At 42.7% G+C, this 17,021-nt stretch overlaps 2 non-coding genes across 2 annotated transcripts; one reads left to right on the top strand and one right to left on the bottom strand.

The window, feature by feature from the left end:
• Positions 1-15,897: 15,897 nt before the first annotated feature.
• On the bottom strand, positions 15,898-15,972 carry Trnas-cga. Its single transcript has one exon. It is a non-coding gene; the product is annotated as a tRNA-Ser (tRNA).
• A 146-nt stretch (positions 15,973-16,118) lies between these two features.
• On the top strand, positions 16,119-16,193 carry Trnas-cga. The gene has a single exon. It is a non-coding gene; the product is annotated as a tRNA-Ser (tRNA).
• The last annotated feature ends 828 nt before the right edge of the window (positions 16,194-17,021 follow it).

Raw genomic sequence — 17,021 nt, forward strand, 5'->3', positions numbered from 1 at the left:
GTCGCACACCTCACGGAAGTCATTCTCGCTGCTGCTGAATATTCCATCCCTCACCCTCCTTCTTCTCCACGTCGCGTACCGGTCCCCTGGTGGACCGCAGCATGTAGAGACGCTTTACGTGCTCGTCGACGTGCTTTACGCACATTTAAACGCCACCCTACAGTGGCGAATTGTATCAATTATAAACGATTACGTGCTCAGTGTCGTCGTATTATCAAAGAAAGCAAGAAAGCCAGCTGGGCTGCTTTCACAAGCACCTTCAACAGTTTTACTCCTTCTTCTGTTGTCTGGGGTAGCCTGCGCCGGCTATCTGGCACTAAGGTCCACTCACCAGTTTCTGGCTTGAAGGTCGCGAATGACGTCCTTGTGGCCCCTGAGGCTGTCTCCAATGCCTTCGGCCGCTTTTTCGCAGAGGTTTCGAGCTCCGCTCATTACCACCCTGCCTTCCTCCCCAGAAAAGAGGCAGAGGAGGCTAGGCCACCTAACTTCCGCTCCTCGAATTGTGAAAGTTATAATGCCCCATTCACCATGCGGGAACTCGAAAACGCACTTGACCGATCACGGTCCTCTGCTCCAGGGCCAGATTCTATTCATATTCAGATGCTGAAGAACCTTTCTCCTGCGGGTAAAGGTTTTCTTCTTCGTACATACAATCGCATCTGGATTGAGGGACATGTTCCCGCATGCTGGCGCGAGTCTATTGTTGTCCCGATTCCTAAGCCGGGGAAGGACAAGCACTTGCCTTCCAGTTATCGACCTATCTCGCTTACCAGCTGTGTCTGTAAAGTGATGGAGCGAATGGTTAACTCTCGATTGGTTTGGCTGCTCGAGTCTCGACGCCTACTTACCAATGTACAATGTGGATTTCGTAGGCGCCGCTCTGCTGTTGACCATCTGGTTACCTTGTCGACCTTCATTATGAATAACTTCTTGCGGAAGCGCCCGACCGCGGCTGTGTTCTTTGATTTGGAGAAGGCTTACGACACCTGTTGGAAGGCGGGCATTCTCCGCACCATGCATACATGGGGCCTTCGCGGTCGCCTCCCTCTTTTTATTCGTTCCTTTTTAATGGATCGACAGTTCAGGGTACGTGTGGGTTCTGTCCTGTCCGACACCTTTCGCCAGGAGAATGGGGTGCCACAGGGCTCAGTTTTGAGCGTCGCTCTCTTCGCCATCGCGATCAATCCAATAATGGATTGCCTCCCAGCTGATGTATCAGGCTCCCTTTTCGTGGACGATTTTACCATCTATTGCAGCGCGCAGTGTACACGTGTCCTGGAGCGCTGTCTTCAGCGTTCTCTTGACCGTCTTTACTCCTGGAGTGTTGCCAATGGCTTCCGTTTTTCTGCCGAGAAGACGGTCTGTATTAACTTCTGGCGCTACAAAGAGTTTCTCCCACCGTCCTTACGACTCGGTCCCGTTGCTCTCCCAATCGTGGAGACAACCAAATTTTTAGGCCTTACATTTGACAGGAAACTTAGCTGGTCTCCACATGTGTCATATTTGGCTGCCCGTTGTACCCGTTCTTTAAATGTCCTCCGTGTTCTCAGTGGTCTGTCGTGGGGAGCGGATCGAACCGTCCTACTTCGTCTATATCGGTCGATCGTCCGCTCCAAGCTGGATTATGGGAGCTTCGTATACTCCTCTGCACGGCCATCCATCTTACGCCGCCTCAACTCCATACAACATCGGGGTTTACGACTTGCGATCGGAGCATTTTATACCAGTCCCGTAGAGAGTCTTCATGCTGACGCTGGCGAATTGCCACTCACCTACCGGCGCGATATACTGCTTTGTCGGTATGCCTGTCGGCTACTGTCAATGCCCGACCATCCGTCTTATCGTTCCTTTTTTGACGACTCTCTTGACCGTCAATACGGGTTGTATGTCTCTGCCCTGCTACCCCCTGGAGTTCGCTTTCGTCGCCTCCTTCAACACCTTAATTTTTCACTCCCTGCAACCTTTCGAGTGGGCGAGAGCCGCACGCCACCTTGGCTCCAGGCTCAGGTCCGCGTTCACCTTGACCTCAGCTCGCTCCCAAAAGAGGTAACCCCCGGTTCGGTCTACCACTCCCGTTTTTTGGAACTTCGTTCGAAGTTCATCGACATGACTTTCATTTATACAGATGGCTCTAAGACCAATGACGGGGTCGGGTGTTCCTTTATTGTCGAGGCACAAAGTTTCAAATACCGGCTCCATGGCCATTGTTCTGTCTTCACAGCTGAGCTCTTTGCCCTCTACCAGGCTGTTCTTTACATCTGCCGCCACCGACATTCTGCTTATGTCATCTGCTCCGATTCCCTGAGCGCCATCCAGAGCCTCAGTGATCCGTACCCGGTTCACCCTTTCGTACACCGGATCCAACGCTCTCTTCAGCAGCTGGTGGACGTCGGTTCTCCAGTTAGCTTTATGTGGGTTCCTGGCCATGTCGGTATCCCTGGGAACGAAGCTGCAGATGCCGCGGCCAAGGCTGCGGTCCTCCAGCCTCGGACAGCTTCTTGTTGCGTCCCTTCGTCCGATTTTAGCAGGGTGATTTGTCGGCGCATCTTATCTCTGTGGCATGCCGATTGGGCTGCACTTACCGACAACAAGCTTCGGGCCTTAAAACCTCTTCCCGTGGCTTGGACGACGTCCTCACGCCCTTCTCGGCGGGAGGAGGTCGTTTTAGCCCGGTTAAGAATTGGACACTGCCGGTTCAGCCATCGCCATCTGCTGACGGCTGCGCCGGCGCCGTTCTGCCCATGTGGGCACTTGCTGACGGTTAGACACATTTTAATGTCCTGTCCAGATCTTAACACACTGCGCCTCGATCTTAACCTGCCAAATACTTTAGATGCCATTTTAGTGGATGACCCACGAGCAGCTGCTCGTGTTCTTCGTTTTATCAATTTGACGCACCTCGCTAAGGACATTTGATGATGCTGTTTTTTAATCCTATGCCTGTCAGTCTGTCTTTTATCGTGTTTTCCCTTTTAGTTGTTGTGGTCAACTTGTGCCTCGCGGTGCATTCTTAGAGTAGTCAGGGCGCTAATGACCATTGAAGTTGTGCGCCCTAAAACCACAAAAAAAAAAAAAAAAAAAAAAAAAAAGTTTGCGTCTCGCAAGGATGAGGCGGCGGCATCTCTTTCATATTTGACACCTGAGAAATTCCTGTCGAAATACGTGCTCACCTAGGCACGGTTGACGCCACGATGATGATTAGCTATGGTGTGGGTCCAGCGCTGAGAGAGATGTTCCAATGCTTCCCAGAATAGCACAGGGTGCATTGTTCCTAGCGATCCTAACTGGACAGCACGTTTTAGACCAGTCGTTTCTCGTTGCAGCGGGATCTTCACGAAATTTCAATCACGAGCTTTCTGCTCCCAATGCGAAAATATTTTGTTGAAGCCGACATACATAGGTAGAAACGATCATAATAAAATAAGGAAAATTGGAGTTCGCACGGAAAGATATAGGTTTCCGCTTTTTCAGCGCGCTGTTCGAGGGTGGAATAACAGAGAATTGTTGTGACCGTGGTTCGATGACCCCTCTGCCAGGCACTTAAGCGTGATTTGCAGAGTAGCCATGTAGATGTAGATGTAAATAATGGAGAAACATGTTTATTTTGAAAATTAAGAAAAAAATAAATGAGGAAAACTTGTTTTATTCGGTGATTACTTCAATTTCAAATCATTACTAATAACACAGAAATCGTAAGAAAATTAAAAATGCGCTTAGTATTGTCACTGTCAAAAAATCGCCATGTTATTGTTTTTCACGGAGCCTTATTTACTTCCGGTGGAACACCAGTGTTCTGCGGAACACAATTTGGGAAGCGCAGCCGTACCAAAGCAGCAGCAAGAACTCCATTGTCGAACGTCAGTGGGGTGCGTAAGAGGGGCCACCACGTGTAACAAACGCATGCACTGTCGCAACGTGATCCATGTCAGTGGTAGAAGTCTGTTGGGTATTGTTCATTTATTTATGATGCTACTTGGACGAAATGACACTGTGATAACAGCGTATATTTACATCCGCAGGTTGAGGGAGAGGCTTCTTCTCATAGGCAGAAGGCAGGAACACGAGGGTTAGGACAACTTACTTACCTTTCCCTGTTATTTTTCAAACCCTATTTCTTGTTATTTTTCCTCAGTTTTTGCGCCTTTTCTGTGCCTGTTACTATGGCATGGGCTTATCTCTGCACCCTTCCGGTACTGCCCTGTGTTACTAAGAAGTCTTTATTTTCAAAGTGTGTAAACAGATTTACACGAATGAGCCAAAATATTATAAGTACTGTCCATCGCGAGACTGAATGCCGACTGGTGCCACTGCGAGCACATCCCGGGGTAAGGAAAGAACAGAAGTGGAGTAGAGATGAATGGGAAATCATTCTAACGACGATACGCGCGGAAAATGACATAGGCGACTTTAACAAAGGGCAGATTGTTACGCCCTGCTGCCTCAGAATGAGCATCCCGGGAACGTCAAAGATGATCGCCTGTTTGCTTGCTGCTGTCGGGAGCATCTACGGAAAATGGTTTCACAAGTACGCGACAATGTGTTGCATATATACGTCTCATTGCTGAACGTGGAGGTCGGAGGATTGCGAGCTCCGTAAAACCGGATTACAAGACAGAGTACAATTCTGTTGCAGACACAAGTGTTTCAGAATATACCGTTCAGTGTATATTGCTGAATATCGGGCTATAGAGCAGGCGACTCCGTATGTATTACCACGTTGACCCGACGGCATCGTCAGTTACTGTTTCATTGAGCACAGGATCATCCAGATTGGAGTGTGGCTCAACAACGTATATCCTGGTTGGATGAATGACATTTATTTTCATACCAGGTGAGGGTGTGACATATCGTCATCAGGGATAAAGGCTGCTCAATACATACATCGTGCCACTGGCGCAGATCAGAGTAGTAGCGTTATGCTATGGGAGACGATCACTTCGAATTCCGTGGGAGTTATGGAGCTAATGCAAGACACTATCACGACTATGTACCACGTTAACGTTATTGTCAACCACTTGCAACTCTTAATAGACGAATGCGACCATAATGTCTTTTAAAATGGAGTTTATTCATTTCATTTATTAAATGGAAGAGAAGCATATTTTATGTTAAAGAGGTGAGAGGAGATATATAAATGCAGCACGCAAATGCAGTCTAGTGTTCACATGGCACGACTACTGACAGTAAGGAGCTGAAAACTGACGAATTTCGCGAATCGAGGTTGAAAATTTTGCGAGCCACACGAAAGCGCTAGGCGTCGAGCAATGGCGTTATCGTAACGGGCTAAGGTGGCAGACTAGAGGTCTGCACGTATTGCATTCATGTTAAGTTTTTTTCTGATCTTCCACCACCAACTTCTACCGCTACAACGAGTCATATTTCTTAGGAAAGAAACAGTAATAATAATAATAATAATAATAATAATAATAATAATAAACCCAGTGGAGGCCCGGGAAAAGAATAGGCCCCCGGTATGTCCTGCCAGTCGTAAAAGGCGACGAAAAGAACAAACCACTAATAGGGCTAACCCCCATTTTAGTGTGATTAGTTGGTTCAGGACAGAACTAAAGAAGCCTCGGACAAGCGCCGTCATGTTCGGGGACGACGCTTGAACCCTATGCCCGCCCACAATGGTAACGACACTGCTAGCCAACTGGAAAATGATTTAAATCCAAATAGAGGTGTTTTGCAAGATATGCTTCCTGCAGCCACCCTAGAAGGAAAACAAAGACAGAGGATGAGATGGTCAGATGAAGTTAATCGACACTTCATGTTCTGTTATTACCAAGCAACAAACCTAGGAACCAACACAACTGGATACAGATCACAAGTATACACAACATTTATTACCAGATACCCAGAATTAAAATTTTTAACAGAACAACGACTAGCTGATCAGATCCGTGTAATAATAAAAAATAACAGGATACCCCAGTCAGAATTAGAAAACATCAAACAACAAGTACAACAAATACTGGAACAAAATAATGTGCAATCAGAAGAAGAAGAAAATACAGTAATGGACTCAAACATCCCAGAGCAAACAAACAAAGAACAACACGCACCAATTAAACAATCAGAGGAAAACGAAATCTTAAGACAGCCACCAGAACAAACACAAATAGAACACGAAGTGACACACATGTTAGATATAGAAGAAAAATTTCAGCTAACATATATAGAATACAAAGACTCAAATACAGACATTAGACCATTCTTGCATAGACCACCAAATAACCCACAAGTCGAAACAACAATATAAACTATCAACACAATCATACACAACAAAATAAATGAAAACACAACTATGGAAGAGTTACAACTACTGGTTTATATAGGAGCACTCACTACACTAAATATACACACTAGGCAGAGATCAGAACCAACCAACACACAGAAGAAACCAACAAAACCAGCATGGAAACACAGGCTACAGATCAGAATAGAAAAACTGAGAAAAGACATCGGACAGCTAACACAATTTATAAGAAATGAAATGTCAGAAAAAAAACGAAAAAGGTTAGGTAAAATCTCACAACAAGAAGTGATTGAGCAATTAGATGAAAAGAAGCAGAAATTACAAGCATTGACCAAACGACTCAGAAGATACAAAAAAAGTGAAAATAGAAGGAAACAAAACCAAACATTCAACACAAACCAAAAGAAATTTTACCAGACAATAGATAACACACACATAAAAATAAACAATCCACCAAACATAAGACATGGAACACTTCTGGAGCAACATATGGTCAAACCCGGTACAACATAACAGGAATGCACGGTGGATACAAGCAGAAAGCGACACATACAAGATGATACCACAAATGCCTGAAGTGATAGTTGTGCAACATGAAGTCACCCAAGCAATTAATTCTACTCACAATTGGAAAGCCCCTGGAAAAGATAAAATAGCAAATTTCTGGCTAAAGAATTTCACCTCAACACATTCACATCTAACTAAATTATTTAACAGTTACATTGCAGACCCATACACATTCCCTGATACACTTACACATGGAATAACTTATCTGAAACCTAAAGGTCAAGCAGACACAGCAAACCCAGCTAAATATCACCCCATAACATGCCTACCAACAATATACAAAATATTAACTTCAGTCATTACACAGAAATTAATGACACATACAACACAGAACAAAATTATAAATGAAGAACAAAAAGGCTGTTGCAAAGGAGCACGAGGATGTAAAGAGCAACTGATAATAGATGCAGAGGTGACATATCAAGCTAAAACTAAACAAAGGTCGCTGCACTACGCATACATAGATTACCAAAAAGCTTTTGATAGTGTACCCCACGCATGGTTACTACAAATATTGGAAATATACAAAGTAGATCCTAAATTGATACAGTTCCTAAACATAGTAATGAAAAATTGGAAAACCACACTTAATATCGAAACAAATTCAAATAATATCACATCACAGCCAATACAGATTAAGCGTGGAATATACCAAGGAGACTCACTAAGTCCTTTCTGGTTCTGTCTTGCTCTGAACCCACTATCAAACATGCTAAATAATACAAATTATGGATACAATATTACTGGAACATACCCCCACAAAATCACACATTTGCTATACATGGATGGTCTAAAACTACTGGCAGCAACAAATCAACAACTCAACCAATTGCTAAAGATAACAGAAATATTCAGCAATGATATAAATAGGGCTTTTGGAACAGACAAATGTAAGAAAAATAGCATAGTCAAGGGAAAACACACTAAACAAGAAGATTACATATTGGATAACCACAGCAACTGCATAGAAGCGATGGAAAAAACAGATGCCTATAAATATATAGGATACAGAAAAAATAGGAATAGATAATACAAATATTAAAGAAGAACTAAAAGGAAAATATAGACAAAGACTAACAAAAATACTGAAAACAGAATTGACAGCAAGAAAGAAGACAAAAGCTATAAATACTTATGCTATACCAATATTGACCTACTCATTTGGAGTAGTGAAATGGAGTAACACACACCTAGAAGCACTCAATTACACTTACACGATCACAATGCCACAAATATAGAATACATCACATACATTCAGCAACTGAAAGATTCACATTAAGCAGAAAAGGAGGAGGAAGGGGATTTATCGATATAAAAAACCTGCATTATGGACAGGTAGACAATTTAAGAAAATTCTTTCTAGAACGAGCAGAAACTAGCAAAATACACAAAGCAATCACTCATATAAATACATCGGCTACACCACTGCAATTTCATAACCACTTCTACAACCCTTTAGATCACATAACATCAACAGGTACGAAGAAAGTAAATTGGAAAAAGAAAACACTACATGGCAAGCACCCGTATCATCTAACACAGCCACACATCGATCAAGATGCATCCAACACATGGCTAAGAAAAGGCAATATATACAGTGAGACGGAAGGATTCATGATTGCAATACAGGATCAAACAATAAACACCAGACTTTGCAAACAACAAATAGAAACACTAGATCACATCACAAGCGGATGCACAATACTAGCAAATACAGAATACCCCAGAAGACATGACAATGTAGCAAAAATAATGCATCAACAGCTTGCCTTACAACATAAACTTATAAAACACGTTCCCACATACAAGTATGCACCACAAAGTGTACTGGAGAATGATGAATTCAAATTATACTGGAACAGAACCATTATAACGGATAAAGCACCACCACATAACAAACCTGACATCATACTCACCAATAGAAAGAAGAAATTAACACAACTAATCGAAATATCCATACCCAATACAACAAATATACAAAAGAAAACAGGAGAAAAAATTGAAAAATACATCCAACTGGCTGAGGAAGTCAAAGACATGTGGCATCAGGATAAAGTTGACATCATACCAATTATACTATCAACTACAGGAGTCATACCACACAATATCCACCAGTACATCAATGCAATACAGCTACATCCAAACATATATATACAACTACAGAAATCCGTAATTATTGATACATGTTCAATTACCCGAAAGTTCCTAAGTGCAATATAACATACCGTACAGTTAAAAGGAAGTGACGCTTGATCAAGGTCCGCGTCACTCCATTTTTAACCGGACTTAACGTCTGAGAAAGTGAAGGAAATAATAATAATAATAATTACAGTGGTGCTTTCGTTGCGAGATATGATCTAAGTATCGTAATGGATCGTTATAAAATGAGCTTTTAACTACTGCTGATTTCGTGTGACTATTAAAATGTCGTCGCAGTCAATTCATTACATTCTTAGTTTATCGTCGTCATTGATGACACGAGTGCATTTTTAGTAGTATCTATTATAAAAGAATGAAAAGCATAGCGTAGGCTTGCACCAAGTACATTTTGTGAATGAATGGCACTTACTGACGCACACTTTTGATTTTTAATAAATTTAGTCGAATGAACGCTTCATTAACATTCAATAAAGAATGGTCGTTAGGAAATAATTTTTGATGCAAACCACGTCTAACGCACATACCCGAGTGAGACTTAGGCCTCGTGTTGAAAGGGTTAATGCCGGAAGTAAATTCTCGATAAAGTTTGTACAATAAATTGCTGAGAAGTGGAAGAACAGGAAAAGTGTTGTCCAAACATTGATATTTATTTACTAGAGAAAATATATGCATGGACCACATCAAACAGCATTGATAAGACCATACAAAGAGCCTGTTTACCTTATTCATGGTGTTCTTTTTTTTTCTTCTTCTTCTTCTTCTTCTTCTTCTAAGTACCAAATAACGTCAAAAGCGACTGCACTTTTCCCCTTCAATAGAGCTGCCGTTTTCGCTGTTAAAAAAGTCTATTAAACGAAAACTGCTGCATCAATTTACTTTCTTATTTACACACAGTGTAGGCTCTTTTTGATCAGGTGATATAAAACCTAATGCATTTTTCATTTGCAGAATTTTTTTTTGTGGAAGGACACTCAATGGAAAAAATATCGAAGTCGTCATTCCACAATGTCAAGAAAAGAAAGAACATAGATAAAATAAAGTATAGGCGCTACTATAAAATGAGCGAGCGCAACGAAAATAGGTTAACTTCCGGCGTTAGCAGACGGCGACACTATCCTCTCTCCCACCAACGTCTGTCTTTTTCTCTCGAGAAAGCCTGTGTGAATTGGAAATACTTTGTGGAACGTTTTGACGTTCCGTTTAGTCCCGTTATGTGTGAATCATACTTCAGCCGGTTGCCCTGACGCTGCTGCTCCATGGCTGGCACTCTCGTATGGTATTCAACAGTCTCATAAAATAAAACCACGAACCCCCATTTCTCTAAAAACATTGTGAGACACATCGTAGTTGACAGCCTTTATTACATCTACTACAATCGCGCCACCAGCAAAATCCGTGACCCATTTGGGTGCATGCTACCCTTGACAGTGGGAATGGCGCTGTTGGGTGCTCTGTCAGTGGCGTAGAACTTATTGCGGAGGTCAACATCCAAGGTGTTTCATTCTCTGCGCTCAGGAGTTTGCTGCCCTACGATCAGGACTGATCGAGGGGATTTTGGGGTCACCTGCAGGAAGCTATTATTAGATGTTATACTATAACGAAAAATGCTGAGCAGGAATCATTTGCCAGGTTTGTAGGTAACAATGGGACAAAAATCGACCTTACTAAGCCAGGAATGACGTAAATGTTTTGCAGCGAACCGAATTCAGGAAGTGGTCTATGGGGAGGGGTGGGGGGAGGGACCGACGTTGGCCGGAAGAAGTCGAACTGATAGTGAGATTGTGAGTTCCGTTTCCTGCGCCGTACTTGTGTTACATATGAGGGTAGCGCGTTGCCCGTAGCGTGCCACTAGCTTCGTGTCAGAAAAACCCTGGTAAAATTCTCAACTTAAGGTTTTAAAAAATGTGATCTACGAAGTGCCTGTGCAGGTGTTTGATCCATGCAAATGTCTGCATACTCAAGTATGAAGTATGTTATCAATCAGCCGGGAATCGAACCAAAGTAAAGACGATGGCCCAAGCCTTGTTAATTAAAGGAACCTCTTAAACAACGTTATGTTCCAGCATCATTAAATATGTAGATACTGCTCCGTACCAACACCATTTCACGGTTAACTTCTTCCTGATACAATATAAAGAGCCTGGCTCAAATGGCTCTTAGCACTATGGGACTCAACTTCTGAGGTCATCAGTCCCCTACTTAAACCTAACTAACCTAAGGACATCACACACATCCATGCCCGAGGCAGGATTCGAACCTGCGACCGTAGCGGTCGCGCGGATCTGGACTGTAGCGCCTAGAACCGCTCGGCCACCCCGGACAGCTATAAAGAGCTTCTTACAAAGTTTAATGCTGCCATTTTTCCAGCTTTTTCATGAGCAGTAATCACGATCGAACTTTTCCAAAGCTGTCAATGTTTCCGGTTTCATTATATCAAGATACGATGTTAGGAGTGTTGGCTGTCACGAATGATGCAACATATGCACTTTTATAGATGAGAAACTCTTTCACATCTGGTTCAAATAATCATTGCCAAGGCATTTCCAGACTGGAGACATCCAGCTGTTTGAGCACTTATCAGAAGTACAGTGATAATTTCGTTGTGGATGTGAACTGTCCAGGATCAGCCTTGAATTTTTATTGGTGGAAATGTCAAAGCGTACCACGCACCTGTCGAGCATGAGATTACTTCTCATTTGTGTTATCGGCAAGCCGTAACAAACGCCGCAGACTTCAGGTACCTAAATTGTGATTGACGTACTCGAAGTAACACGATGCAGCAAGACTCACACAACACATAAATAAATCTTCTAGTGAAAGGGAAAAAGGACATCCGCCAGTTCATATGCAAAACGTTCTGTTATTGAATAAAAACGTAAGGTAAACAAAACTATAGAAACATTATTTGTTCAAATGGCTCTGAGCACTATGGGACTTAACATCTATGGTCATCAGTCCCCTAGAACTTAGAACTACTTAAACCTAACGAACCTAAGGACATCACACAACATCCAGTCATCACGAGGCAAATACTATTGCAACTGGGATTTTAACAAACAACTTCGAAGTGCGCGAAAATCTGAACACTGCGTATGGAATTACGGGAAACTGCAAGAGAAAAGAATAAAGAAGAACGTGTTTCCGTGTCCTATGAAATACTTACGGAAAGATATATATTATGAAATAGGAAAAACTACTTAAGCTTATCCACGAGCTGCATACGAATGAAACACATTCTCATTACAAACACGCAAAACCCATGGTAAATTAATATTTCTCGCTGCATAAAAATATAACATTACGTTACCTCATTTCAGTATAACTGACTCATTCTAAACAGCATGTTCATCGTCACTGTTGTTTCCACAAGTGCTTTGACAAATATCTGAAAGTTTCTGAGTAATTTGTAGCACTAACCTCTGTGTCACGATATTTTTTTTAGTTTATACCTGCTGCTGTAATATGTTAACAGTAGGCCAAACGAAGTATGCAGTTATCTTATCGTATAACAGCTGATCAATAGCAATTCACTGGTCCTCATATAGGAGACGAATAAGCCTGCAGCGGAAGACACCCTAAACCAATTTTTATGATAAAGCGTTCTACAGAGCTGCATCTGAGGTGGTTCACTTGGAGTCTATTTTATGTTTCCAACGGCTAGGACAGTACAATTATGTTAAAATGCATCAAATTATTTCTGTAACTAACCAATGTGTTTATTTTCGCTCTTGTAGCGAATGAATTTCTCCTTGACGTCCAAGACGATGTGTTCTCGCTCAACGTGGCTCGGTTATCACATTGCAAACGCTTTTCCTTTTGTGCTACTCACAGTAAGTGCCGACTTCTTCGATGAGTGGACTGCGTCTGCAGGCGTGATCACAGCTGTTTGGGATTAGGTCACACACTGCCGTTCGAGGTCCCTGTAGCGTCCCGACGCGGCGATGCTGGCGCTGCCTCTGCGATAAAAAACGGCCGCGTTGCCAAGCCGCCTTCCCCGATCACATCGGCGTCCTCCTAGATTTTACTAGCGCAGTTTTCAAAACGAAAAACCGGGCCAGAATCCCGTTTCTTGTATATGGCGCGAGGGAGGGACTTTCGGAATTGGTCGATCGGATTGTAGTCACGGTTTCCAGGAAAGTTTTAGGTACGAAGCAAATATCTGCACTATCTGATCAAAAGTGTACGGACACCTAATAGTAGACATTAATATGGGAAGTGTCTACTCTTCGCGTTTATGGCGGTTTGAACTCTGCTGGGTACAGTTTCAGTGAGGTGTGTCGATGTCTGTGGAGGAATGGCAGCCCATTCTTTGTCAAGAGCCGAAACCAGAGAAATTATCGATTTATTTTATTTTCCTTGTTCTTCTTAATTACAGCCTATTATCTGAAAAGCAAGAAAAGCCATACAGAAACATTTTCTTCGATAGTATTAAATTTATATAAACCATTTATTCCTGTATATCATTTCTTTAAATACTACATGTACTTATAGTACTACAAAACTACAATAAAACACTTAACGAGTTACCCTACTACTAGATTCAGAAGGATGTAAGTTGCAGTAGGTACTGGGAGATGAAAAAGCTTGCACAGGATAGAGTTGCATGGAGAGCTGCATCAAACCAGTCTCAGGACTGAAGACCACAACAACAACAGCATTTCTATAAGTCTTACAGAATGTGTTCTCTGCTCATTCGTTTATTTTGGTGAATTTAATTTGTTGATGGTTGTTTCTGCTACTGGATCAGCCCTCATACGTACAACCCCGGTCAACAGCCATTGTCTGCTGGATTCCTTAGGCGTCGGGCAGCACGTCAGCAGAGTTTCTACTTGAGAAGGCAATTCCACCCATCACTATTACACCTTAAAGTCCATAATCACTTGTACCAACGCATTGTAGATTCTTGGGAAACTATTTCATTCTGTGGTCGCCGACCTCAGTTATCTTCTCTCTATATGCAGAATGTTTTTTAGCCTGGATGGCAGCATGCTGACTTATGGTTGAATGCCTCATGAAGTCTTCCTTGGTCTTTCTGGATACTGCGGCTGTAGTGTCGTCCAAGGTGCGCCGGGTCGACTCGCTCCTTAGTGCTGCATTGGGATCAAACATCCTTAATACCTGACGTCCATTACCCGCTGCATCTTCACAGAGCACGCAGTCACCCAAGGTGTGTTCTGGTGTGCCCACACTGCCGCAGGCGCATCTATCGTTCATCTGTCTTTAGATTTTGTATAGATGCGTAGGATACGGGCCATGGCCAGTCAGGTAATGTTTCAGTCCACTCGACGGAGTAAGAAATCTCATTTTTAATCTCTCCGTGATGCTAGGGAGAAATCCGTATATTCTCATGCCTGTGCCTGAAGTGTTCCTTTAATTTTGCCACAGTTGTAATATGCGATCCTTTATCACTTTTCTCGCGCTGGCCTCAGTTCCAAGCACTCTTCGTACTTCCATTTGATTGCCTTTCTTTAACCAGTAAAAGGGTATAGTAGGTGTCTGTTAATCTTATTACTACTCGTTGAACTCTTCTCACTAATTATGCTGGCTTCAGTACCCGAGCGAGTTGGCGCAGCGGTTAGCACACTGCACTTGCATTCGGGAGGACGACGCTTCAAACCCGCGACCGGCCATCCTGATTTAGGTTTTCCGTGATTTCCCTAAATCGCTCGAGGCAAATGCCGAGATGGTTCCTTTGGAAGGTTAAGTTAGGAATTCCGGGCAGGCCACTCCATTTCAGGAATGGTGTTGTTCACAAACCATTCCCTCACAGCAGCTGCTTTCTGAAAGGGTGCAGTGTCATGCTGACAGAAATAATCAGCATCTCCAGACTGTTGACCTACTGTACGTAATACACAGTGCCGTAAGATGTGTTCATATACTTCCGTATTTAGCGTTTTCTTAGGTGCAATAAGGGGATCACACCCTAACCACGAAAAACTCCCCCATACCGTAACACACGTCCTCTGTATTTCACTGTTGATACTACGCATGGCGGCTGGTAACATTTTCCGGCATTCGCTAGACCCAAACCCTTCTTTCGGATTATCGCAGCATATGGTGCGATTAATCACTCCGAATCACTTGTTTTCAGTCATCCACTGTCCAGTGGCGCCGGTCTTTACACCCCCTCCAGCGTCGGTTAAAAGTGACTACGAGGAACTGGTCAACCATTGTACCCTATTACTTTTTACTTCCTGCGTAGTTACTGTGCTAGTTGGAATGCTGGTAGCACAAATGATTCACTCCTCTGATTTCATTTGGGTTTTTTTCAACCACCCTCCGCAATGCTCAACGATCCTTGTCCACCAGTACATGAGGTCTGCTTGGTCTTGGTTGAGTTGTGGTTGTTCGCTCGCGTTTCTACTTCACAAACACGTCACCAACGGTCGACATGGGTAGCAGTAGAACAGTTGAAAATTCTCTGATGGATCTGTTGCTCAGGTGATATCCAGTGACTACTCTCTCTTCAAAATCACTGAGATCTCCTGGCCGGCCCATTCTGCCGTGACTGTTTCGCTAATGACAACACAGCATTCCCCGCCTCGTTTTATACTGGCAGGTCTGCTCTTCGTGACACCTACTGGTCAGTTCTGCATGTCATTGGAGTGTCAGGATACTTTTGATCAGATAGTGTGTCTACATCTAAGACTATAATCAGCCTGAAGGTTGCTTTACTAGGTGTGGTCCTAACGGAGGTCGGTAAACTGTTGCTTTCCTCCGACCTTTGAACTCAGGCAGTTACAGAAGGCCCTACGGTTTAATGTGGATTCCAAACTACGGTGCTACTCGGATTTTTTCACATTAACAGACGTTGCCAGAGATGTAAGAAGCCAGACATAAAAGTCCTAGTTCTGATCAATGATCGAATCCAACACTTTCGAATCTGAAACTTCCTGGCAGATTAAAACTGTGTGCCGGACCGAGACTCGAACTCGGGACCTTTGCCTTTCGCGGGCAAATGCTCTACCAACTGAGCTACCCAAGCACGACTCACGCCCCTTCCTCACAGCTTTACTTCTGCCAGTACCGCGTCTCCTACCTTCCAAACTTAACAGGAGAGCTTCTGTTAAGTTTGGAAGGTAGGAGACGCGGTACTGGCAGAAGTAAAGCTGTGAGGAAGGGGCGTGAGTCGTGCTTGGGTAGCTCAGTTGGTAGAGCATTTGCCCGCGAAAGGCAAAGGTCCCGAGTTCGAGTCTCGGTCCGGCACACAGTTTTAATCTGCCAGTAAGTTTCATATCAGCGCACACTCCGCTGCAGAGTGAAAATCTCATTCTGGAAACTTTCGAATCTGTAGACTACCTCAGTACTCAGCCACCTAGCCACGTTCACCATTACCTCTGTATTTGCGAATCACCGTGAAAAAACTTTTTCTTGTATTATCGTAAAATGGGTGAATAGAAGCAGTTTTCAACTTTAAAAGAACAAATTGGTAGTTTTAAAAAGAAAAATGAACATCAAAATTAAAAGGGATTATGGTTTTTGTGTCTAACGTCTAACTTATAATAAGTTTTTGGACCTAGCTCAAGATTTTATAACATAAAAAAATAAAAATTCGTTTCTATATTCACCTCGAAGAGAGGGGTGAATGGAAACAGCGATGTTCATCTTCTTAGTGTTTCTGTTTATTGGTCCTTCGGGCGCATAGGGACATGTCAAAAACTATTTTGTTTCTAGAAGAATAAGGAACAAAATTTATGTGGTTCAAAAAATTTTGTTCAGTACAAAATTAATAATATTTGCATGCATTGTGATTTTTAATTCTGTTTTCCAAATAAACAGTGCGTTGCCTGTAATATTATGGTATGTTGGTTATTTTTACTTTTGTACCGTCTAATTATAACTGTTATCTCTAATTACGTTATTGTTACATTAAACTGATGAACTTGATTTGCCTGTTAATATATTAAGCAGCTGACATTTTTTAATCTAAAAGTTGTAGGCAGCCCCATAAGCAAAGCAGAGGCTTCGAACAACGTGACTCCTGATCTGTTAAAATAAACTTATTTAATCGCTCTTGGTTTTTCAAAAAAAACGC

The sequence above is a fragment of the Schistocerca americana genome, chromosome X, assembly GCF_021461395.2.
Source record: "Schistocerca americana isolate TAMUIC-IGC-003095 chromosome X, iqSchAmer2.1, whole genome shotgun sequence".
Classification (NCBI taxonomy): domain Eukaryota; kingdom Metazoa; phylum Arthropoda; class Insecta; order Orthoptera; family Acrididae; genus Schistocerca; species Schistocerca americana.